The sequence below is a fragment of the Pleurodeles waltl genome, unplaced genomic scaffold, assembly GCF_031143425.1.
Source record: "Pleurodeles waltl isolate 20211129_DDA unplaced genomic scaffold, aPleWal1.hap1.20221129 scaffold_488, whole genome shotgun sequence".
NCBI classification, from domain to species: domain Eukaryota; kingdom Metazoa; phylum Chordata; class Amphibia; order Caudata; family Salamandridae; genus Pleurodeles; species Pleurodeles waltl.
The window spans coordinates 17076-38984 of NW_027150196.1; the positions used below are offsets into that span (position 1 = coordinate 17076).

A 21909-nucleotide genomic window follows, 5' to 3' on the forward strand; every position below is an offset into this window, starting at 1 on the left:
AAACGGTGCTAGAAAATCCAGCTGTAAGTCATGTGGAATTCCACACCTGACGCTTCCCATTCCAGTGTCATATGTGGTGAATGTACATTCAATAGAATTCCAGGTTTCCATGCGTAGAGCAAAACCACCCCCTACAGGATGTGGGGATGTAGCTCAGTGGTAGAGCGCATGCTTCGCATGTATGAGGCCCCGGGTTCAATCCCCGGCATCTCCAGCTTTTCGCCATGCTAATCTTGCCTTTTGACAGATAGCTAGGCTGGCATCATGAGTAAGGAAGTGAGATGTCATGCAGCTGGTGCCAGAACCCCACTTTCTTCGCCTTGCAAAACCTTTTGAAATGGGGCTATCTCATTTCCCGTGTTTATAGAAAAAAATAATCTTGATTCCATAAGAAACCAAAGTGGTGATTTATCTTGGCATTCTTAGTATAGAAAACGGGCACAGCTGTCTTGGTCATTTATTTGAATTCTTCCTCTAAACCCGAGACTCTTACCAGAAGGTTTAAGAAAAACTGAATGTTTTCTTCATCCTAATCACTTCTGAATGGTCCATTAATCTACTGGTTTTGCTTTTCCAGTTCCTTTCACAGAAGCATTAAAAATGCATGTTCTTCATGCTCCGTACGGAGTAATGACTCTCCTAACTTTCTGTCCTTTCCTTCATGTTCCCATGCTGTCATCCTTTTGCCAGAAATGCCTCCAAAGGGCTGTGGATTCTTCGGCCCCATGCCCTTTCAGGAAAACTCCTTTCTGTAGGATTTCTAATTCTAGGTCCCCTGCTTTCCTTCACGCCAGCACAGCACATTTAGGTAGGTAAGCAATCCCCCTTTATGGTGATAAGATGTAGCTGAGAATGCACTCTAGGAAGTGGCAATTTGTAGAGCAAGTTGCAGGTCATATTCATGATTTTCAAGATTAGACTGCAGTACTCCCACCCCACTCCCGCCGCAACCATTATTGAAAGAAAGATGAATGCAGCATGGAAAGATGTACTGCCCAATCCTCCGATAGCTCAGTTTGGAGAGCGGAGGACTGTAGTGGAGAAACAGAAATCCTTAGGTCGTTGGTTCAAATCCAGCTTGGAGGAGTTTCCCCTTTTTTGTTTTCCATAGCTGCTTTTCCTCTTGTTAAAACATTATGTGCCCCTCTGATTGAGAAACATTTCCCTAGCTCCAAATAAATGCTAGGACAGAAGGGTAGACTTCTTCTGCTTTCCAATGAAATTGACCACATAGTCATTTCTGAGGGATGTTGGAAGAGAAGTAAACAAGGACCTGCAGATCAGAATTCATTCCAAAGCCTTGACTAAATATATGAAGGCACTTGGAAGACTTCCAGTTTCATTGTACCAAGGTAGATGTTTCGGCAGCCGACCCAGCTAAAACTCACCTACAATGAGAGTGGCCATGGATATGAAAGAGGGAATCTAGAAAGACACCAACTCCTTAAAACTGAGCAAGATGCGATGTGGAGTAATAGCTTACAGATTTGGAGAAAATCTGAGATGTTTCTCTTGACAAAAGAAACACTGCAATGCCCTCTCTGAGGATGGAACTCAGGACCTTCAGATTATGAGACTGACGCGCTGCCTACTGCGCTAAGAAGGCTGCTTGAAACCGCTAACAAATGCGTCTACACACCATGAAGAGGGAAGGTAGCAAAAATGCTGTTCTCATGTTGGAATATCAATACAGTACGGTTGCCTCGCTGGATTAAAATCGTCTGCAGTTATAATGGTCAGAAGACTGCTCTTTCCCAGTGATTAAACCCACACCCCATACATTTAGAGATGCAAAAGAAATCAGGGCATACCATTCACCTCTCTAAGAAAGATCGTGCCATTTTTTCCCCCACATAACTGAGAATGAAATGGACTAAAACCCAGAATTAACATGCCGCCCCTAGCCGTAGATGCATCTAGATCTCAACGCTTTACTTGCTAATGTAACATAGCTGTGTGTCCTGCAAAAAGAGCAGGGATACCTTAAGTCATCTCACAAGATGTGGAAGCAGCACTCAACCATATCCTTCTTTGATGTATCCTGAACCAGTTGCCTTGAATACTCTGGCTTTTTCAGATTGCATCTAGCTGTTGTGTGTGGGGAATTATTCATTCTAGAGTCAACCTTATTCCATAAAAAACGGTGCTAGAAAATCCAGCTGTAAGTCATGTGGAATTCCACACCTGACGCTTCCCATTCCAGTGTCATATGTGGTGAATGTACATTCAATAGAATTCCAGGTTTCCATGCGTAGAGCAAAACCACCCCCTACGGGATGTAGCTCAGTGGTAGAGCGCATGCTTCGCATGTATGAGGCCCCAGGTTCAATCCCCGGCATCTCCAGCTTTTTGCCATGCTAATCTTGCCTTTTGACAGATAGCTAGGCTGGCATCATGAGTAAGGAAGTGAGATGCCATGCAGCTGGTGCCAGAACCCCACTTTCTTCGCCTTGCAAAACCTTTTGAAATGGGGCTATCTCATTTCCCGTGTTTATAGAAAAAAATAATCTTGATTCCATAAGAAACCAAAGTGGTGATTTATCTTGGCATTCTTAGTATAGAAAACGGGCACAGCTGTCTTGGTCATTTATTTGAATTCTTCCTCTAAACCCGAGACTCTTACCAGAAGGTTTAAGAAAAACTGAATGTTTTCTTCATCCTAATCACTTCTGAATGGTCCATTAATCTACTGGTTTTGCTTTTCCAGTTCCTTTCACAGAAGCATTAAAAATGCATGTTCTTCATGCTCCGTACGGAGTAATGACTCTCCTAACTTTCTGTCCTTTCCTTCATGTTCCCATGCTGTCATCCTTTTGCCAGAAATGCCTCCAAAGGGCTGTGGATTCTTCGGCCCCATGCCCTTTCAGGAAAACTCCTTTCTGTAGGATTTCTAATTCTAGGTCCCCTGCTTTCCTTCACGCCAGCACAGCACATTTAGGTAGGTAAGCAATCCCCCTTTATGGTGATAAGATGTAGCTAAGAATGCACTATAGGAAGTGGCAATTTGTAGAGCAAGCTGCAGGTCATATTCATGATTTTCAAGATTAGACTGCAGTACTCCCACCCCACTCCCGCCGCAACCATTATTGAAAGAAAGATGAATGCAGCATGGAAAGCTGTACTGCCCAATCCTCCGATAGCTCAGTTGGGAGAGCGGAGGACTGTAGTGGAGAAACAGAAATCCTTAGGTCGCTGGTTCAAATCCAGCTTGGAGGAGTTTCCCCTTTTTTGTTTTCCATAGCTGCTTTACCTCTTGTTAAAACATTATGTGCCCCTCTGATTGAGAAACATTTCCCTAGCTCCAAATAAATGCTAGGACAGAAGGGTAGACTTCTTCTGCTTTCCAATGAAATTGACCACATAGTCATTTCTGAGGGATGTTGGAAGAGAAGTAAACAAGGACCTGCAGATCAGAATTCATTCCAAAGCCTTGACTAAATATATGAAGGCACTTGGAAGACTTCCAGTTTCATTGTACCAAGGTAGATGTTTCGGCAGCCGACCCAGCTAAAACTCACCTACAATGAGAGTGGCCATGGATATGAAAGAGGGAATCTAGAAAGACACCAACTCCTTAAAACTGAGCAAGATGCGATGTGGAGTAATAGCTTACAGATTTGGAGAAAATCTGAGATGTTTCTCTTGACAAAAGAAACACTGCAATGCCCTCTCTGAGGATGGAACTCAGGACCTTCAGATTATGAGACTGACGCGCTGCCTACTGCGCTAAGAAGGCTGCTTGAAACCGCTAACAAATGCGTCTACACACCATGAAGAGGGAAGGTAGCAAAAATGCTGTTCTCATGTTGGAATATCAATACAGTACGGTTGCCTCGCTGGATTAAAATTGTCTGCAGTTATAATGGTCAGAAGACTGCTCTTTCCCAGTGATTAAACCCACACCCCATACATTTAGAGATGCAAAAGAAATCAGGGCATACCATTCACCTCTCTAAGAAAGATCGTGCCATTTTTTCCCCCACATAACTGAGAATGAAATGGACTAAAACCCAGAATTAACATGCCGCCCCTAGCCGTAGATGCATCTAGATCTCAACGCTTTACTTGCTAATGTAACATAGCTGTGTGTCCTGCAAAAAGAGCAGGGCTACCTTAAGTCATCTCACAAGATGTGGAAGCAGCACTCAACCATATCCTTCTTTGATGTATCCTGAACCAGTTGCCTTGAATACTCTGGCTTTTTCAGATTGCATCTAGCTGTTGTGTGTGGGGAATTATTCATTCTAGAGTCAACCTTATTCCATAAAAAACGGTGCTAGAAAATCCAGCTGTAAGTCATGTGGAATTCCACACCTGACGCTTCCCATTCCAGTGTCATATGTGGTGAATGTACATTCAATAGAATTCCAGGTTTCCATGCGTAGAGCAAAACCACCCCCTACAGGATGTGGGGATGTAGCTCAGTGGTAGAGCGCATGCTTCGCATGTATGAGGCCCCGGGTTCAATCCCCAGCATCTCCAGCTTTTCGCCATGCTAATCTTGCCTTTTGACAGATAGCTAGGCTGGCATCATGAGTAAGGAAGTGAGATGTCATGCAGCTGGTGCCAGAACCCCACTTTCTTCGCCTTGCAAAACCTTTTGAAATGGGGCTATCTCATTTCCCGTGTTTATAGAAAAAAATAATCTTGATTCCATAAGAAACCAAAGTGGTGATTTATCTTGGCATTCTTAGTATAGAAAACGGGCACAGCTGTCTTGGTCATTTATTTGAATTCTTCCTCTAAACCCGAGACTCTTACCAGAAGGTTTAAGAAAAACTGAATGTTTTCTTCATCCTAATCACTTCTGAATGGTCCATTAATCTACTGGTTTTGCTTTTCCAGTTCCTTTCACAGAAGCATTAAAAATGCATGTTCTACATGCTCCGTACGGAGTAATGACTCTCCTAACTTTCTGTCCTTTCCTTCATGTTCCCATGCTGTCATCCTTTTGCCAGAAATGCCTCCAAAGGGCTGTGGATTCTTCGGCCCCATGCCCTTTCAGGAAAACTCCTTTCTGTAGGATTTCTAATTCTAGGTCCCCTGCTTTCCTTCACGCCAGCACAGCACATTTAGGTAGGTAAGCAATCCCCCTTTATGGTGATAAGATGTAGCTGAGAATGCACTCTGGGAAGTGGCAATTTGTAGAGCAAGCTGCAGGTCATATTCATGATTTTCAAGATTAGACTGCAGTACTCCCACCCCACTCCCGCCGCAACCATTATTGAAAGAAAGATGAATGCAGCATGGAAAGCTGTACTGCCAAATCCTCCGATATCTCAGTTGGGAGAGAGGAGGACTGTAGTGGAGAAACAGAAATCCTTAGGTTGCTGGTTCTAATCCGGCTTGGAGGAGTTTCCCCTTTTTTCTTTTCCATAGCTGCTTACTCTCTTGTTAAAACATTATGTGCCCCCCTGATTGAGAAACATTTCCCTAGCTCCAAATAAATGCTAGGACAGAAGGGTAGACTTCTTCTGCTTTCCAATGAAATTGACCACATAGTCATTTCTGAGGGATGTTGTAAGAGAAGTAAACAAGGACCTGCAGATCAGAATTCATTCCAAAGCCTTGACTAAATATATGAAGGCACTTGGAAGACTTCCAGTTTCATTGTACCAAGGTAGATGTTTCGGCAGCCGACCCAGCTAAAACTCACCTACAATGAGAGTGGCCATGGATATGAAAGAGGGAATCTAGAAAGACACCAACTCCTTAAAACTGAGCAAGATGTGATGTGGAGTAATAGCTTACAGATTTGGAGAAAATCTGAGATGTTTCTCTTGACAAAAGAAACACTGCAATGCCCTCTCTGAGGATGGAACTCAGGACCTTCAGATCATGAGACTGACGCGCTGCCTACTGCGCTAAGAAGGCTGCTTGAAACCGCTAACAAATGCGTCTACACACCATGAAGAGGGAAGGTAGCAAAAATGCTGTTCTCATGTTGGAATATCAATACAGTACGGTTGCCTCGCTGGATTAAAATCGTCTGCAGTTATAATGGTCAGAATACTGCTCTTTCCCAGTGATTAAACCCACACCCCATACATTTAGAGATGCAAAAGAAATCAGGGCATACCATTCACCTCTCTAAGAAAGATCGTGCCATTTTTTCCCCCACATAACTGAGAATGAAATGGACTAAAACCCAGAATTAACATGCCGCCCCTAGCCGTAGATGCATCTAGATCTCAACGCTTTACTTGCTAATGTAACATAGCTGTGTGTCCTGCAAAAAGAGCACGGCTACCTTAAGTCATCTCACAAGATGTGGAAGCAGCACTCAACCATATCCTTCTTTGATGTATCCTGAACCAGTTGCCTTGAATACTCTGGCTTTTTCAGATTGCATCTAGCTGTTGTGTGTGGGGAATTATTCATTCTAGAGTCAACCTTATTCCATAAAAAACGGTGCTAGAAAATCCAGCTGTAAGTCATGTGGAATTCCACACCTGACGCTTCCCATTCCAGTGTCATATGTGGTGAATGTACATTCAATAGAATTCCAGGTTTCCATGCGTAGAGCAAAACCACCCCCTACAGGATGTGGGGATGTAGCTCAGTGGTAGAGCGCATGCTTCGCATGTATGAGGCCCCGGGTTCAATCCCCGGCATCTCCAGCTTTTCGCCATGCTAATCTTGCCTTTTGACAGATAGCTAGGCTGGCATCATGAGTAAGGAAGTGAGATGTCATGCAGCTGGTGCCAGAACCCCACTTTCTTCGCCTTGCAAAACCTTTTGAAATGGGGCTATCTCATTTCCCGTGTTTATAGAAAAAAATAATCTTGATTCCATAAGAAACCAAAGTGGTGATTTATCTTGGCATTCTTAGTATAGAAAACGGGCACAGCTGTCTTGGTCATTTATTTGAATTCTTCCTCTAAACCCGAGACTCTTACCAGAAGGTTTAAGAAAAACTGAATGTTTTCTTCATCCTAATCACTTCTGAATGGTCCATTAATCTACTGGTTTTGCTTTTCCAGTTCCTTTCACAGAAGCATTAAAAATGCATGTTCTTCATGCTCCGTACGGAGTAATGACTCTCCTAACTTTCTGTCCTTTCCTTCATGTTCCCATGCTGTCATCCTTTTGCCAGAAATGCCTCCAAAGGGCTGTGGATTCTTCGGCCCCATGCCCTTTCAGGAAAACTCCTTTCTGTAGGATTTCTAATTCTAGGTCCCCTGCTTTCCTTCACGCCAGCACAGCACATTTAGGTAGGTAAGCAATCCCCCTTTATGGTGATAAGATGTAGCTGAGAATGCACTCTAGGAAGTGGCAATTTGTAGAGCAAGTTGCAGGTCATATTCATGATTTTCAAGATTAGACTGCAGTACTCCCACCCCACTCCCGCCGCAACCATTATTGAAAGAAAGATGAATGCAGCATGGAAAGATGTACTGCCCAATCCTCCGATAGCTCAGTTTGGAGAGCGGAGGACTGTAGTGGAGAAACAGAAATCCTTAGGTCGTTGGTTCAAATCCAGCTTGGAGGAGTTTCCCCTTTTTTGTTTTCCATAGCTGCTTTTCCTCTTGTTAAAACATTATGTGCCCCTCTGATTGAGAAACATTTCCCTAGCTCCAAATAAATGCTAGGACAGAAGGGTAGACTTCTTCTGCTTTCCAATGAAATTGACCACATAGTCATTTCTGAGGGATGTTGGAAGAGAAGTAAACAAGGACCTGCAGATCAGAATTCATTCCAAAGCCTTGACTAAATATATGAAGGCACTTGGAAGACTTCCAGTTTCATTGTACCAAGGTAGATGTTTCGGCAGCCGACCCAGCTAAAACTCACCTACAATGAGAGTGGCCATGGATATGAAAGAGGGAATCTAGAAAGACACCAACTCCTTAAAACTGAGCAAGATGCGATGTGGAGTAATAGCTTACAGATTTGGAGAAAATCTGAGATGTTTCTCTTGACAAAAGAAACACTGCAATGCCCTCTCTGAGGATGGAACTCAGGACCTTCAGATTATGAGACTGACGCGCTGCCTACTGCGCTAAGAAGGCTGCTTGAAACCGCTAACAAATGCGTCTACACACCATGAAGAGGGAAGGTAGCAAAAATGCTGTTCTCATGTTGGAATATCAATACAGTACGGTTGCCTCGCTGGATTAAAATCGTCTGCAGTTATAATGGTCAGAAGACTGCTCTTTCCCAGTGATTAAACCCACACCCCATACATTTAGAGATGCAAAAGAAATCAGGGCATACCATTCACCTCTCTAAGAAAGATCGTGCCATTTTTTCCCCCACATAACTGAGAATGAAATGGACTAAAACCCAGAATTAACATGCCGCCCCTAGCCGTAGATGCATCTAGATCTCAACGCTTTACTTGCTAATGTAACATAGCTGTGTGTCCTGCAAAAAGAGCAGGGATACCTTAAGTCATCTCACAAGATGTGGAAGCAGCACTCAACCATATCCTTCTTTGATGTATCCTGAACCAGTTGCCTTGAATACTCTGGCTTTTTCAGATTGCATCTAGCTGTTGTGTGTGGGGAATTATTCATTCTAGAGTCAACCTTATTCCATAAAAAACGGTGCTAGAAAATCCAGCTGTAAGTCATGTGGAATTCCACACCTGACGCTTCCCATTCCAGTGTCATATGTGGTGAATGTACATTCAATAGAATTCCAGGTTTCCATGCGTAGAGCAAAACCACCCCCTACGGGATGTAGCTCAGTGGTAGAGCGCATGCTTCGCATGTATGAGGCCCCAGGTTCAATCCCCGGCATCTCCAGCTTTTTGCCATGCTAATCTTGCCTTTTGACAGATAGCTAGGCTGGCATCATGAGTAAGGAAGTGAGATGCCATGCAGCTGGTGCCAGAACCCCACTTTCTTCGCCTTGCAAAACCTTTTGAAATGGGGCTATCTCATTTCCCGTGTTTATAGAAAAAAATAATCTTGATTCCATAAGAAACCAAAGTGGTGATTTATCTTGGCATTCTTAGTATAGAAAACGGGCACAGCTGTCTTGGTCATTTATTTGAATTCTTCCTCTAAACCCGAGACTCTTACCAGAAGGTTTAAGAAAAACTGAATGTTTTCTTCATCCTAATCACTTCTGAATGGTCCATTAATCTACTGGTTTTGCTTTTCCAGTTCCTTTCACAGAAGCATTAAAAATGCATGTTCTTCATGCTCCGTACGGAGTAATGACTCTCCTAACTTTCTGTCCTTTCCTTCATGTTCCCATGCTGTCATCCTTTTGCCAGAAATGCCTCCAAAGGGCTGTGGATTCTTCGGCCCCATGCCCTTTCAGGAAAACTCCTTTCTGTAGGATTTCTAATTCTAGGTCCCCTGCTTTCCTTCACGCCAGCACAGCACATTTAGGTAGGTAAGCAATCCCCCTTTATGGTGATAAGATGTAGCTAAGAATGCACTATAGGAAGTGGCAATTTGTAGAGCAAGCTGCAGGTCATATTCATGATTTTCAAGATTAGACTGCAGTACTCCCACCCCACTCCCGCCGCAACCATTATTGAAAGAAAGATGAATGCAGCATGGAAAGCTGTACTGCCCAATCCTCCGATAGCTCAGTTGGGAGAGCGGAGGACTGTAGTGGAGAAACAGAAATCCTTAGGTCGCTGGTTCAAATCCAGCTTGGAGGAGTTTCCCCTTTTTTGTTTTCCATAGCTGCTTTACCTCTTGTTAAAACATTATGTGCCCCTCTGATTGAGAAACATTTCCCTAGCTCCAAATAAATGCTAGGACAGAAGGGTAGACTTCTTCTGCTTTCCAATGAAATTGACCACATAGTCATTTCTGAGGGATGTTGGAAGAGAAGTAAACAAGGACCTGCAGATCAGAATTCATTCCAAAGCCTTGACTAAATATATGAAGGCACTTGGAAGACTTCCAGTTTCATTGTACCAAGGTAGATGTTTCGGCAGCCGACCCAGCTAAAACTCACCTACAATGAGAGTGGCCATGGATATGAAAGAGGGAATCTAGAAAGACACCAACTCCTTAAAACTGAGCAAGATGCGATGTGGAGTAATAGCTTACAGATTTGGAGAAAATCTGAGATGTTTCTCTTGACAAAAGAAACACTGCAATGCCCTCTCTGAGGATGGAACTCAGGACCTTCAGATTATGAGACTGACGCGCTGCCTACTGCGCTAAGAAGGCTGCTTGAAACCGCTAACAAATGCGTCTACACACCATGAAGAGGGAAGGTAGCAAAAATGCTGTTCTCATGTTGGAATATCAATACAGTACGGTTGCCTCGCTGGATTAAAATTGTCTGCAGTTATAATGGTCAGAAGACTGCTCTTTCCCAGTGATTAAACCCACACCCCATACATTTAGAGATGCAAAAGAAATCAGGGCATACCATTCACCTCTCTAAGAAAGATCGTGCCATTTTTTCCCCCACATAACTGAGAATGAAATGGACTAAAACCCAGAATTAACATGCCGCCCCTAGCCGTAGATGCATCTAGATCTCAACGCTTTACTTGCTAATGTAACATAGCTGTGTGTCCTGCAAAAAGAGCAGGGCTACCTTAAGTCATCTCACAAGATGTGGAAGCAGCACTCAACCATATCCTTCTTTGATGTATCCTGAACCAGTTGCCTTGAATACTCTGGCTTTTTCAGATTGCATCTAGCTGTTGTGTGTGGGGAATTATTCATTCTAGAGTCAACCTTATTCCATAAAAAACGGTGCTAGAAAATCCAGCTGTAAGTCATGTGGAATTCCACACCTGACGCTTCCCATTCCAGTGTCATATGTGGTGAATGTACATTCAATAGAATTCCAGGTTTCCATGCGTAGAGCAAAACCACCCCCTACAGGATGTGGGGATGTAGCTCAGTGGTAGAGCGCATGCTTCGCATGTTTGAGGCCCCGGGTTCAATCCCCAGCATCTCCAGCTTTTCGCCATGCTAATCTTGCCTTTTGACAGATAGCTAGGCTGGCATCATGAGTAAGGAAGTGAGATGTCATGCAGCTGGTGCCAGAACCCCACTTTCTTCGCCTTGCAAAACCTTTTGAAATGGGGCTATCTCATTTCCCGTGTTTATAGAAAAAAATAATCTTGATTCCATAAGAAACCAAAGTGGTGATTTATCTTGGCATTCTTAGTATAGAAAACGGGCACAGCTGTCTTGGTCATTTATTTGAATTCTTCCTCTAAACCCGAGACTCTTACCAGAAGGTTTAAGAAAAACTGAATGTTTTCTTCATCCTAATCACTTCTGAATGGTCCATTAATCTACTGGTTTTGCTTTTCCAGTTCCTTTCACAGAAGCATTAAAAATGCATGTTCTTCATGCTCCGTACGGAGTAATGACTCTCCTAACTTTCTGTCCTTTCCTTCATGTTCCCATGCTGTCATCCTTTTGCCAGAAATGCCTCCAAAGGGCTGTGGATTCTTCGGCCCCATGCCCTTTCAGGAAAACTCCTTTCTGTAGGATTTCTAATTCTAGGTCCCCTGCTTTCCTTCACGCCAGCACAGCACATTTAGGTAGGTAAGCAATCCCCCTTTATGGTGATAAGATGTAGCTGAGAATGCACTCTAGGAAGTGGCAATTTGTAGAGCAAGTTGCAGGTCATATTCATGATTTTCAAGATTAGACTGCAGTACTCCCACCCCACTCCCGCCGCAACCATTATTGAAAGAAAGATGAATGCAGCATGGAAAGATGTACTGCCCAATCCTCCGATAGCTCAGTTGGGAGAGCGGAGGACTGTAGTGGAGAAACAGAAATCCTTAGGTCGTTGGTTCAAATCCAGCTTGGAGGAGTTTCCCCTTTTTTGTTTTCCATAGCTGCTTTTCCTCTTGTTAAAACATTATGTGCCCCTCTGATTGAGAAACATTTCCCTAGCTCCAAATAAATGCTAGGACAGAAGGGTAGACTTCTTCTGCTTTCCAATGAAATTGACCACATAGTCATTTCTGAGGGATGTTGGAAGAGAAGTAAACAAGGACCTGCAGATCAGAATTCATTCCAAAGCCTTGACTAAATATATGAAGGCACTTGGAAGACTTCCAGTTTCATTGTACCAAGGTAGATGTTTCGGCAGCCGACCCAGCTAAAACTCACCTACAATGAGAGTGGCCATGGATATGAAAGAGGGAATCTAGAAAGACACCAACTCCTTAAAACTGAGCAAGATGCGATGTGGAGTAATAGCTTACAGATTTGGAGAAAATCTGAGATGTTTCTCTTGACAAAAGAAACACTGCAATGCCCTCTCTGAGGATGGAACTCAGGACCTTCAGATTATGAGACTGACGCGCTGCCTACTGCGCTAAGAAGGCTGCTTGAAACCGCTAACAAATGCGTCTACACACCATGAAGAGGGAAGGTAGCAAAAATGCTGTTCTCATGTTGGAATATCAATACAGTACGGTTGCCTCGCTGGATTAAAATCGTCTGCAGTTATAATGGTCAGAAGACTGCTCTTTCCCAGTGATTAAACCCACACCCCATACATTTAGAGATGCAAAAGAAATCAGGGCATACCATTCACCTCTCTAAGAAAGATCGTGCCATTTTTTCCCCCACATAACTGAGAATGAAATGGACTAAAACCCAGAATTAACATGCCGCCCCTAGCCGTAGATGCATCTAGATCTCAACGCTTTACTTGCTAATGTAACATAGCTGTGTGTCCTGCAAAAAGAGCAGGGATACCTTAAGTCATCTCACAAGATGTGGAAGCAGCACTCAACCATATCCTTCTTTGATGTATCCTGAACCAGTTGCCTTGAATACTCTGGCTTTTTCAGATTGCATCTAGCTGTTGTGTGTGGGGAATTATTCATTCTAGAGTCAACCTTATTCCATAAAAAACGGTGCTAGAAAATCCAGCTGTAAGTCATGTGGAATTCCACACCTGACGCTTCCCATTCCAGTGTCATATGTGGTGAATGTACATTCAATAGAATTCCAGGTTTCCATGCGTAGAGCAAAACCACCCCCTACGGGATGTAGCTCAGTGGTAGAGCGCATGCTTCGCATGTATGAGGCCCCAGGTTCAATCCCCGGCATCTCCAGCTTTTTGCCATGCTAATCTTGCCTTTTGACAGATAGCTAGGCTGGCATCATGAGTAAGGAAGTGAGATGCCATGCAGCTGGTGCCAGAACCCCACTTTCTTCGCCTTGCAAAACCTTTTGAAATGGGGCTATCTCATTTCCCGTGTTTATAGAAAAAAATAATCTTGATTCCATAAGAAACCAAAGTGGTGATTTATCTTGGCATTCTTAGTATAGAAAACGGGCACAGCTGTCTTGGTCATTTATTTGAATTCTTCCTCTAAACCCGAGACTCTTACCAGAAGGTTTAAGAAAAACTGAATGTTTTCTTCATCCTAATCACTTCTGAATGGTCCATTAATCTACTGGTTTTGCTTTTCCAGTTCCTTTCACAGAAGCATTAAAAATGCATGTTCTTCATGCTCCGTACGGAGTAATGACTCTCCTAACTTTCTGTCCTTTCCTTCATGTTCCCATGCTGTCATCCTTTTGCCAGAAATGCCTCCAAAGGGCTGTGGATTCTTCGGCCCCATGCCCTTTCAGGAAAACTCCTTTCTGTAGGATTTCTAATTCTAGGTCCCCTGCTTTCCTTCACGCCAGCACAGCACATTTAGGTAGGTAAGCAATCCCCCTTTATGGTGATAAGATGTAGCTAAGAATGCACTATAGGAAGTGGCAATTTGTAGAGCAAGCTGCAGGTCATATTCATGATTTTCAAGATTAGACTGCAGTACTCCCACCCCACTCCCGCCGCAACCATTATTGAAAGAAAGATGAATGCAGCATGGAAAGCTGTACTGCCCAATCCTCCGATAGCTCAGTTGGGAGAGCGGAGGACTGTAGTGGAGAAACAGAAATCCTTAGGTCGCTGGTTCAAATCCAGCTTGGAGGAGTTTCCCCTTTTTTGTTTTCCATAGCTGCTTTACCTCTTGTTAAAACATTATGTGCCCCTCTGATTGAGAAACATTTCCCTAGCTCCAAATAAATGCTAGGACAGAAGGGTAGACTTCTTCTGCTTTCCAATGAAATTGACCACATAGTCATTTCTGAGGGATGTTGGAAGAGAAGTAAACAAGGACCTGCAGATCAGAATTCATTCCAAAGCCTTGACTAAATATATGAAGGCACTTGGAAGACTTCCAGTTTCATTGTACCAAGGTAGATGTTTCGGCAGCCGACCCAGCTAAAACTCACCTACAATGAGAGTGGCCATGGATATGAAAGAGGGAATCTAGAAAGACACCAACTCCTTAAAACTGAGCAAGATGCGATGTGGAGTAATAGCTTACAGATTTGGAGAAAATCTGAGATGTTTCTCTTGACAAAAGAAACACTGCAATGCCCTCTCTGAGGATGGAACTCAGGACCTTCAGATTATGAGACTGACGCGCTGCCTACTGCGCTAAGAAGGCTGCTTGAAACCGCTAACAAATGCGTCTACACACCATGAAGAGGGAAGGTAGCAAAAATGCTGTTCTCATGTTGGAATATCAATACAGTACGGTTGCCTCGCTGGATTAAAATTGTCTGCAGTTATAATGGTCAGAAGCCTGCTCTTTCCCAGTGATTAAACCCACACCCCATACATTTAGAGATGCAAAAGAAATCAGGGCATACCATTCACCTCTCTAAGAAAGATCGTGCCATTTTTTCCCCCACATAACTGAGAATGAAATGGACTAAAACCCAGAATTAACATGCCGCCCCTAGCCGTAGATGCATCTAGATCTCAACGCTTTACTTGCTAATGTAACATAGCTGTGTGTCCTGCAAAAAGAGCAGGGCTACCTTAAGTCATCTCACAAGATGTGGAAGCAGCACTCAACCATATCCTTCTTTGATGTATCCTGAACCAGTTGCCTTGAATACTCTGGCTTTTTCAGATTGCATCTAGCTGTTGTGTGTGGGGAATTATTCATTCTAGAGTCAACCTTATTCCATAAAAAACGGTGCTAGAAAATCCAGCTGTAAGTCATGTGGAATTCCACACCTGACGCTTCCCATTCCAGTGTCATATGTGGTGAATGTACATTCAATAGAATTCCAGGTTTCCATGCGTAGAGCAAAACCACCCCCTACAGGATGTGGGGATGTAGCTCAGTGGTAGAGCGCATGCTTCGCATGTATGAGGCCCCGGGTTCAATCCCCAGCATCTCCAGCTTTTCGCCATGCTAATCTTGCCTTTTGACAGATAGCTAGGCTGGCATCATGAGTAAGGAAGTGAGATGTCATGCAGCTGGTGCCAGAACCCCACTTTCTTCGCCTTGCAAAACCTTTTGAAATGGGGCTATCTCATTTCCCGTGTTTATAGAAAAAAATAATCTTGATTCCATAAGAAACCAAAGTGGTGATTTATCTTGGCATTCTTAGTATAGAAAACGGGCACAGCTGTCTTGGTCATTTATTTGAATTCTTCCTCTAAACCCGAGACTCTTACCAGAAGGTTTAAGAAAAACTGAATGTTTTCTTCATCCTAATCACTTCTGAATGGTCCATTAATCTACTGGTTTTGCTTTTCCAGTTCCTTTCACAGAAGCATTAAAAATGCATGTTCTTCATGCTCCGTACGGAGTAATGACTCTCCTAACTTTCTGTCCTTTCCTTCATGTTCCCATGCTGTCATCCTTTTGCCAGAAATGCCTCCAAAGGGCTGTGGATTCTTCGGCCCCATGCCCTTTCAGGAAAACTCCTTTCTGTAGGATTTCTAATTCTAGGTCCCCTGCTTTCCTTCACGCCAGCACAGCACATTTAGGTAGGTAAGCAATCCCCCTTTATGGTGATAAGATGTAGCTGAGAATGCACTCTGGGAAGTGGCAATTTGTAGAGCAAGCTGCAGGTCATATTCATGATTTTCAAGATTAGACTGCAGTACTCCCACCCCACTCCCGCCGCAACCATTATTGAAAGAAAGATGAATGCAGCATGGAAAGCTGTACTGCCAAATCCTCCGATATCTCAGTTGGGAGAGAGGAGGACTGTAGTGGAGAAACAGAAATCCTTAGGTTGCTGGTTCTAATCCGGCTTGGAGGAGTTTCCCCTTTTTTCTTTTCCATAGCTGCTTACTCTCTTGTTAAAACATTATGTGCCCCCCTGATTGAGAAACATTTCCCTAGCTCCAAATAAATGCTAGGACAGAAGGGTAGACTTCTTCTGCTTTCCAATGAAATTGACCACATAGTCATTTCTGAGGGATGTTGTAAGAGAAGTAAACAAGGACCTGCAGATCAGAATTCATTCCAAAGCCTTGACTAAATATATGAAGGCACTTGGAAGACTTCCAGTTTCATTGTACCAAGGTAGATGTTTCGGCAGCCGACCCAGCTAAAACTCACCTACAATGAGAGTGGCCATGGATATGAAAGAGGGAATCTAGAAAGACACCAACTCCTTAAAACTGAGCAAGATGTGATGTGGAGTAATAGCTTACAGATTTGGAGAAAATCTGAGATGTTTCTCTTGACAAAAGAAACACTGCAATGCCCTCTCTGAGGATGGAACTCAGGACCTTCAGATCATGAGACTGACGCGCTGCCTACTGCGCTAAGAAGGCTGCTTGAAACCGCTAACAAATGCGTCTACACACCATGAAGAGGGAAGGTAGCAAAAATGCTGTTCTCATGTTGGAATATCAATACAGTACGGTTGCCTCGCTGGATTAAAATCGTCTGCAGTTATAATGGTCAGAATACTGCTCTTTCCCAGTGATTAAACCCACACCCCATACATTTAGAGATGCAAAAGAAATCAGGGCATACCATTCACCTCTCTAAGAAAGATCGTGCCATTTTTTCCCCCACATAACTGAGAATGAAATGGACTAAAACCCAGAATTAACATGCCGCCCCTAGCCGTAGATGCATCTAGATCTCAACGCTTTACTTGCTAATGTAACATAGCTGTGTGTCCTGCAAAAAGAGCACGGCTACCTTAAGTCATCTCACAAGATGTGGAAGCAGCACTCAACCATATCCTTCTTTGATGTATCCTGAACCAGTTGCCTTGAATACTCTGGCTTTTTCAGATTGCATCTAGCTGTTGTGTGTGGGGAATTATTCATTCTAGAGTCAACCTTATTCCATAAAAAACGGTGCTAGAAAATCCAGCTGTAAGTCATGTGGAATTCCACACCTGACGCTTCCCATTCCAGTGTCATATGTGGTGAATGTACATTCAATAGAATTCCAGGTTTCCATGCGTAGAGCAAAACCACCCCCTACAGGATGTGGGGATGTAGCTCAGTGGTAGAGCGCATGCTTCGCATGTATGAGGCCCCGGGTTCAATCCCCGGCATCTCCAGCTTTTCGCCATGCTAATCTTGCCTTTTGACAGATAGCTAGGCTGGCATCATGAGTAAGGAAGTGAGATGTCATGCAGCTGGTGCCAGAACCCCACTTTCTTCGCCTTGCAAAACCTTTTGAAATGGGGCTATCTCATTTCCCGTGTTTATAGAAAAAAATAATCTTGATTCCATAAGAAACCAAAGTGGTGATTTATCTTGGCATTCTTAGTATAGAAAACGGGCACAGCTGTCTTGGTCATTTATTTGAATTCTTCCTCTAAACCCGAGACTCTTACCAGAAGGTTTAAGAAAAACTGAATGTTTTCTTCATCCTAATCACTTCTGAATGGTCCATTAATCTACTGGTTTTGCTTTTCCAGTTCCTTTCACAGAAGCATTAAAAATGCATGTTCTTCATGCTCCGTACGGAGTAATGACTCTCCTAACTTTCTGTCCTTTCCTTCATGTTCCCATGCTGTCATCCTTTTGCCAGAAATGCCTCCAAAGGGCTGTGGATTCTTCGGCCCCATGCCCTTTCAGGAAAACTCCTTTCTGTAGGATTTCTAATTCTAGGTCCCCTGCTTTCCTTCACGCCAGCACAGCACATTTAGGTAGGTAAGCAATCCCCCTTTATGGTGATAAGATGTAGCTGAGAATGCACTCTAGGAAGTGGCAATTTGTAGAGCAAGTTGCAGGTCATATTCATGATTTTCAAGATTAGACTGCAGTACTCCCACCCCACTCCCGCCGCAACCATTATTGAAAGAAAGATGAATGCAGCATGGAAAGATGTACTGCCCAATCCTCCGATAGCTCAGTTTGGAGAGCGGAGGACTGTAGTGGAGAAACAGAAATCCTTAGGTCGTTGGTTCAAATCCAGCTTGGAGGAGTTTCCCCTTTTTTGTTTTCCATAGCTGCTTTTCCTCTTGTTAAAACATTATGTGCCCCTCTGATTGAGAAACATTTCCCTAGCTCCAAATAAATGCTAGGACAGAAGGGTAGACTTCTTCTGCTTTCCAATGAAATTGACCACATAGTCATTTCTGAGGGATGTTGGAAGAGAAGTAAACAAGGACCTGCAGATCAGAATTCATTCCAAAGCCTTGACTAAATATATGAAGGCACTTGGAAGACTTCCAGTTTCATTGTACCAAGGTAGATGTTTCGGCAGCCGACCCAGCTAAAACTCACCTACAATGAGAGTGGCCATGGATATGAAAGAGGGAATCTAGAAAGACACCAACTCCTTAAAACTGAGCAAGATGCGATGTGGAGTAATAGCTTACAGATTTGGAGAAAATCTGAGATGTTTCTCTTGACAAAAGAAACACTGCAATGCCCTCTCTGAGGATGGAACTCAGGACCTTCAGATTATGAGACTGACGCGCTGCCTACTGCGCTAAGAAGGCTGCTTGAAACCGCTAACAAATGCGTCTACACACCATGAAGAGGGAAGGTAGCAAAAATGCTGTTCTCATGTTGGAATATCAATACAGTACGGTTGCCTCGCTGGATTAAAATCGTCTGCAGTTATAATGGTCAGAAGACTGCTCTTTCCCAGTGATTAAACCCACACCCCATACATTTAGAGATGCAAAAGAAATCAGGGCATACCATTCACCTCTCTAAGAAAGATCGTGCCATTTTTTCCCCCACATAACTGAGAATGAAATGGACTAAAACCCAGAATTAACATGCCGCCCCTAGCCGTAGATGCATCTAGATCTCAACGCTTTACTTGCTAATGTAACATAGCTGTGTGTCCTGCAAAAAGAGCAGGGATACCTTAAGTCATCTCACAAGATGTGGAAGCAGCACTCAACCATATCCTTCTTTGATGTATCCTGAACCAGTTGCCTTGAATACTCTGGCTTTTTCAGATTGCATCTAGCTGTTGTGTGTGGGGAATTATTCATTCTAGAGTCAACCTTATTCCATAAAAAACGGTGCTAGAAAATCCAGCTGTAAGTCATGTGGAATTCCACACCTGACGCTTCCCATTCCAGTGTCATATGTGGTGAATGTACATTCAATAGAATTCCAGGTTTCCATGCGTAGAGCAAAACCACCCCCTACGGGATGTAGCTCAGTGGTAGAGCGCATGCTTCGCATGTATGAGGCCCCAGGTTCAATCCCCGGCATCTCCAGCTTTTTGCCATGCTAATCTTGCCTTTTGACAGATAGCTAGGCTGGCATCATGAGTAAGGAAGTGAGATGCCATGCAGCTGGTGCCAGAACCCCACTTTCTTCGCCTTGCAAAACCTTTTGAAATGGGGCTATCTCATTTCCCGTGTTTATAGAAAAAAATAATCTTGATTCCATAAGAAACCAAAGTGGTGATTTATCTTGGCATTCTTAGTATAGAAAACGGGCACAGCTGTCTTGGTCATTTATTTGAATTCTTCCTCTAAACCCGAGACTCTTACCAGAAGGTTTAAGAAAAACTGAATGTTTTCTTCATCCTAATCACTTCTGAATGGTCCATTAATCTACTGGTTTTGCTTTTCCAGTTCCTTTCACAGAAGCATTAAAAATGCATGTTCTTCATGCTCCGTACGGAGTAATGACTCTCCTAACTTTCTGTCCTTTCCTTCATGTTCCCATGCTGTCATCCTTTTGCCAGAAATGCCTCCAAAGGGCTGTGGATTCTTCGGCCCCATGCCCTTTCAGGAAAACTCCTTTCTGTAGGATTTCTAATTCTAGGTCCCCTGCTTTCCTTCACGCCAGCACAGCACATTTAGGTAGGTAAGCAATCCCCCTTTATGGTGATAAGATGTAGCTAAGAATGCACTATAGGAAGTGGCAATTTGTAGAGCAAGCTGCAGGTCATATTCATGATTTTCAAGATTAGACTGCAGTACTCCCACCCCACTCCCGCCGCAACCATTATTGAAAGAAAGATGAATGCAGCATGGAAAGCTGTACTGCCCAATCCTCCGATAGCTCAGTTGGGAGAGCGGAGGACTGTAGTGGAGAAACAGAAATCCTTAGGTCGCTGGTTCAAATCCAGCTTGGAGGAGTTTCCCCTTTTTTGTTTTCCATAGCTGCTTTACCTCTTGTTAAAACATTATGTGCCCCTCTGATTGAGAAACATTTCCCTAGCTCCAAATAAATGCTAGGACAGAAGGGTAGACTTCTTCTGCTTTCCAATGAAATTGACCACATAGTCATTTCTGAGGGATGTTGGAAGAGAAGTAAACAAGGACCTGCAGATCAGAATTCATTCCAAAGCCTTGACTAAATATATGAAGGCACTTGGAAGACTTCCAGTTTCATTGTACCAAGGTAGATGTTTCGGCAGCCGACCCAGCTAAAACTCACCTACAATGAGAGTGGCCATGGATATGAAAGAGGGAATCTAGAAAGACACCAACTCCTTAAAACTGAGCAAGATGCGATGTGGAGTAATAGCTTACAGATTTGGAGAAAATCTGAGATGTTTCTCTTGACAAAAGAAACACTGCAATGCCCTCTCTGAGGATGGAACTCAGGACCTTCAGATTATGAGACTGACGCGCTGCCTACTGCGCTAAGAAGGCTGCTTGAAACCGCTAACAAATGCGTCTACACACCATGAAGAGGGAAGGTAGCAAAAATGCTGTTCTCATGTTGGAATATCAATACAGTACGGTTGCCTCGCTGGATTAAAATTGTCTGCAGTTATAATGGTCAGAAGACTGCTCTTTCCCAGTGATTAAACCCACACCCCATACATTTAGAGATGCAAAAGAAATCAGGGCATACCATTCACCTCTCTAAGAAAGATCGTGCCATTTTTTCCCCCACATAACTGAGAATGAAATGGACTAAAACCCAGAATTAACATGCCGCCCCTAGCCGTAGATGCATCTAGATCTCAACGCTTTACTTGCTAATGTAACATAGCTGTGTGTCCTGCAAAAAGAGCAGGGCTACCTTAAGTCATCTCACAAGATGTGGAAGCAGCACTCAACCATATCCTTCTTTGATGTATCCTGAACCAGTTGCCTTGAATACTCTGGCTTTTTCAGATTGCATCTAGCTGTTGTGTGTGGGGAATTATTCATTCTAGAGTCAACCTTATTCCATAAAAAACGGTGCTAGAAAATCCAGCTGTAAGTCATGTGGAATTCCACACCTGACGCTTCCCATTCCAGTGTCATATGTGGTGAATGTACATTCAATAGAATTCCAGGTTTCCATGCGTAGAGCAAAACCACCCCCTACAGGATGTGGGGATGTAGCTCAGTGGTAGAGCGCATGCTTCGCATGTATGAGGCCCCGGGTTCAATCCCCAGCATCTCCAGCTTTTCGCCATGCTAATCTTGCCTTTTGACAGATAGCTAGGCTGGCATCATGAGTAAGGAAGTGAGATGTCATGCAGCTGGTGCCAGAACCCCACTTTCTTCGCCTTGCAAAACCTTTTGAAATGGGGCTATCTCATTTCCCGTGTTTATAGAAAAAAATAATCTTGATTCCATAAGAAACCAAAGTGGTGATTTATCTTGGCATTCTTAGTATAGAAAACGGGCACAGCTGTCTTGGTCATTTATTTGAATTCTTCCTCTAAACCCGAGACTCTTACCAGAAGGTTTAAGAAAAACTGAATGTTTTCTTCATCCTAATCACTTCTGAATGGTCCATTAATCTACT

At 43.4% G+C, this 21909-nt stretch overlaps 15 non-coding genes across 15 annotated transcripts; 7 read left to right on the forward strand and 8 right to left on the reverse strand.

The window, feature by feature from the left end:
- The first annotated feature begins 142 nt into the window (after positions 1 to 142).
- TRNAA-CGC (transfer RNA alanine (anticodon CGC)) lies at positions 143 to 214 on the forward strand. The gene has a single exon. It is a non-coding gene; the product is annotated as a tRNA-Ala (tRNA).
- Positions 215 to 1533: 1319 nt separating this feature from the next.
- Positions 1534 to 1606, reverse strand: TRNAM-CAU (transfer RNA methionine (anticodon CAU)). Its single transcript has one exon. It is a non-coding gene; the product is annotated as a tRNA-Met (tRNA).
- Positions 1607 to 3663: 2057 nt separating this feature from the next.
- On the reverse strand, positions 3664 to 3736 carry TRNAM-CAU (transfer RNA methionine (anticodon CAU)). Its single transcript has one exon. It is a non-coding gene; the product is annotated as a tRNA-Met (tRNA).
- A 674-nt stretch (positions 3737 to 4410) lies between these two features.
- On the forward strand, positions 4411 to 4482 carry TRNAA-CGC (transfer RNA alanine (anticodon CGC)). The gene has a single exon. It is a non-coding gene; the product is annotated as a tRNA-Ala (tRNA).
- Positions 4483 to 6548: 2066 nt separating this feature from the next.
- Positions 6549 to 6620, forward strand: TRNAA-CGC (transfer RNA alanine (anticodon CGC)). The gene has a single exon. It is a non-coding gene; the product is annotated as a tRNA-Ala (tRNA).
- A 1319-nt stretch (positions 6621 to 7939) lies between these two features.
- Positions 7940 to 8012, reverse strand: TRNAM-CAU (transfer RNA methionine (anticodon CAU)). The gene has a single exon. It is a non-coding gene; the product is annotated as a tRNA-Met (tRNA).
- Positions 8013 to 10069: 2057 nt separating this feature from the next.
- On the reverse strand, positions 10070 to 10142 carry TRNAM-CAU (transfer RNA methionine (anticodon CAU)). Its single transcript has one exon. It is a non-coding gene; the product is annotated as a tRNA-Met (tRNA).
- A 674-nt stretch (positions 10143 to 10816) lies between these two features.
- Positions 10817 to 10888, forward strand: TRNAA-CGC (transfer RNA alanine (anticodon CGC)). Its single transcript has one exon. It is a non-coding gene; the product is annotated as a tRNA-Ala (tRNA).
- A 1319-nt stretch (positions 10889 to 12207) lies between these two features.
- Positions 12208 to 12280, reverse strand: TRNAM-CAU (transfer RNA methionine (anticodon CAU)). The gene has a single exon. It is a non-coding gene; the product is annotated as a tRNA-Met (tRNA).
- Positions 12281 to 14337: 2057 nt separating this feature from the next.
- Positions 14338 to 14410, reverse strand: TRNAM-CAU (transfer RNA methionine (anticodon CAU)). The gene has a single exon. It is a non-coding gene; the product is annotated as a tRNA-Met (tRNA).
- A 674-nt stretch (positions 14411 to 15084) lies between these two features.
- TRNAA-CGC (transfer RNA alanine (anticodon CGC)) lies at positions 15085 to 15156 on the forward strand. Its single transcript has one exon. It is a non-coding gene; the product is annotated as a tRNA-Ala (tRNA).
- Positions 15157 to 17222: 2066 nt separating this feature from the next.
- Positions 17223 to 17294, forward strand: TRNAA-CGC (transfer RNA alanine (anticodon CGC)). The gene has a single exon. It is a non-coding gene; the product is annotated as a tRNA-Ala (tRNA).
- Positions 17295 to 18613: 1319 nt separating this feature from the next.
- On the reverse strand, positions 18614 to 18686 carry TRNAM-CAU (transfer RNA methionine (anticodon CAU)). Its single transcript has one exon. It is a non-coding gene; the product is annotated as a tRNA-Met (tRNA).
- A 2057-nt stretch (positions 18687 to 20743) lies between these two features.
- TRNAM-CAU (transfer RNA methionine (anticodon CAU)) lies at positions 20744 to 20816 on the reverse strand. Its single transcript has one exon. It is a non-coding gene; the product is annotated as a tRNA-Met (tRNA).
- Positions 20817 to 21490: 674 nt separating this feature from the next.
- TRNAA-CGC (transfer RNA alanine (anticodon CGC)) lies at positions 21491 to 21562 on the forward strand. The gene has a single exon. It is a non-coding gene; the product is annotated as a tRNA-Ala (tRNA).
- The last annotated feature ends 347 nt before the right edge of the window (positions 21563 to 21909 follow it).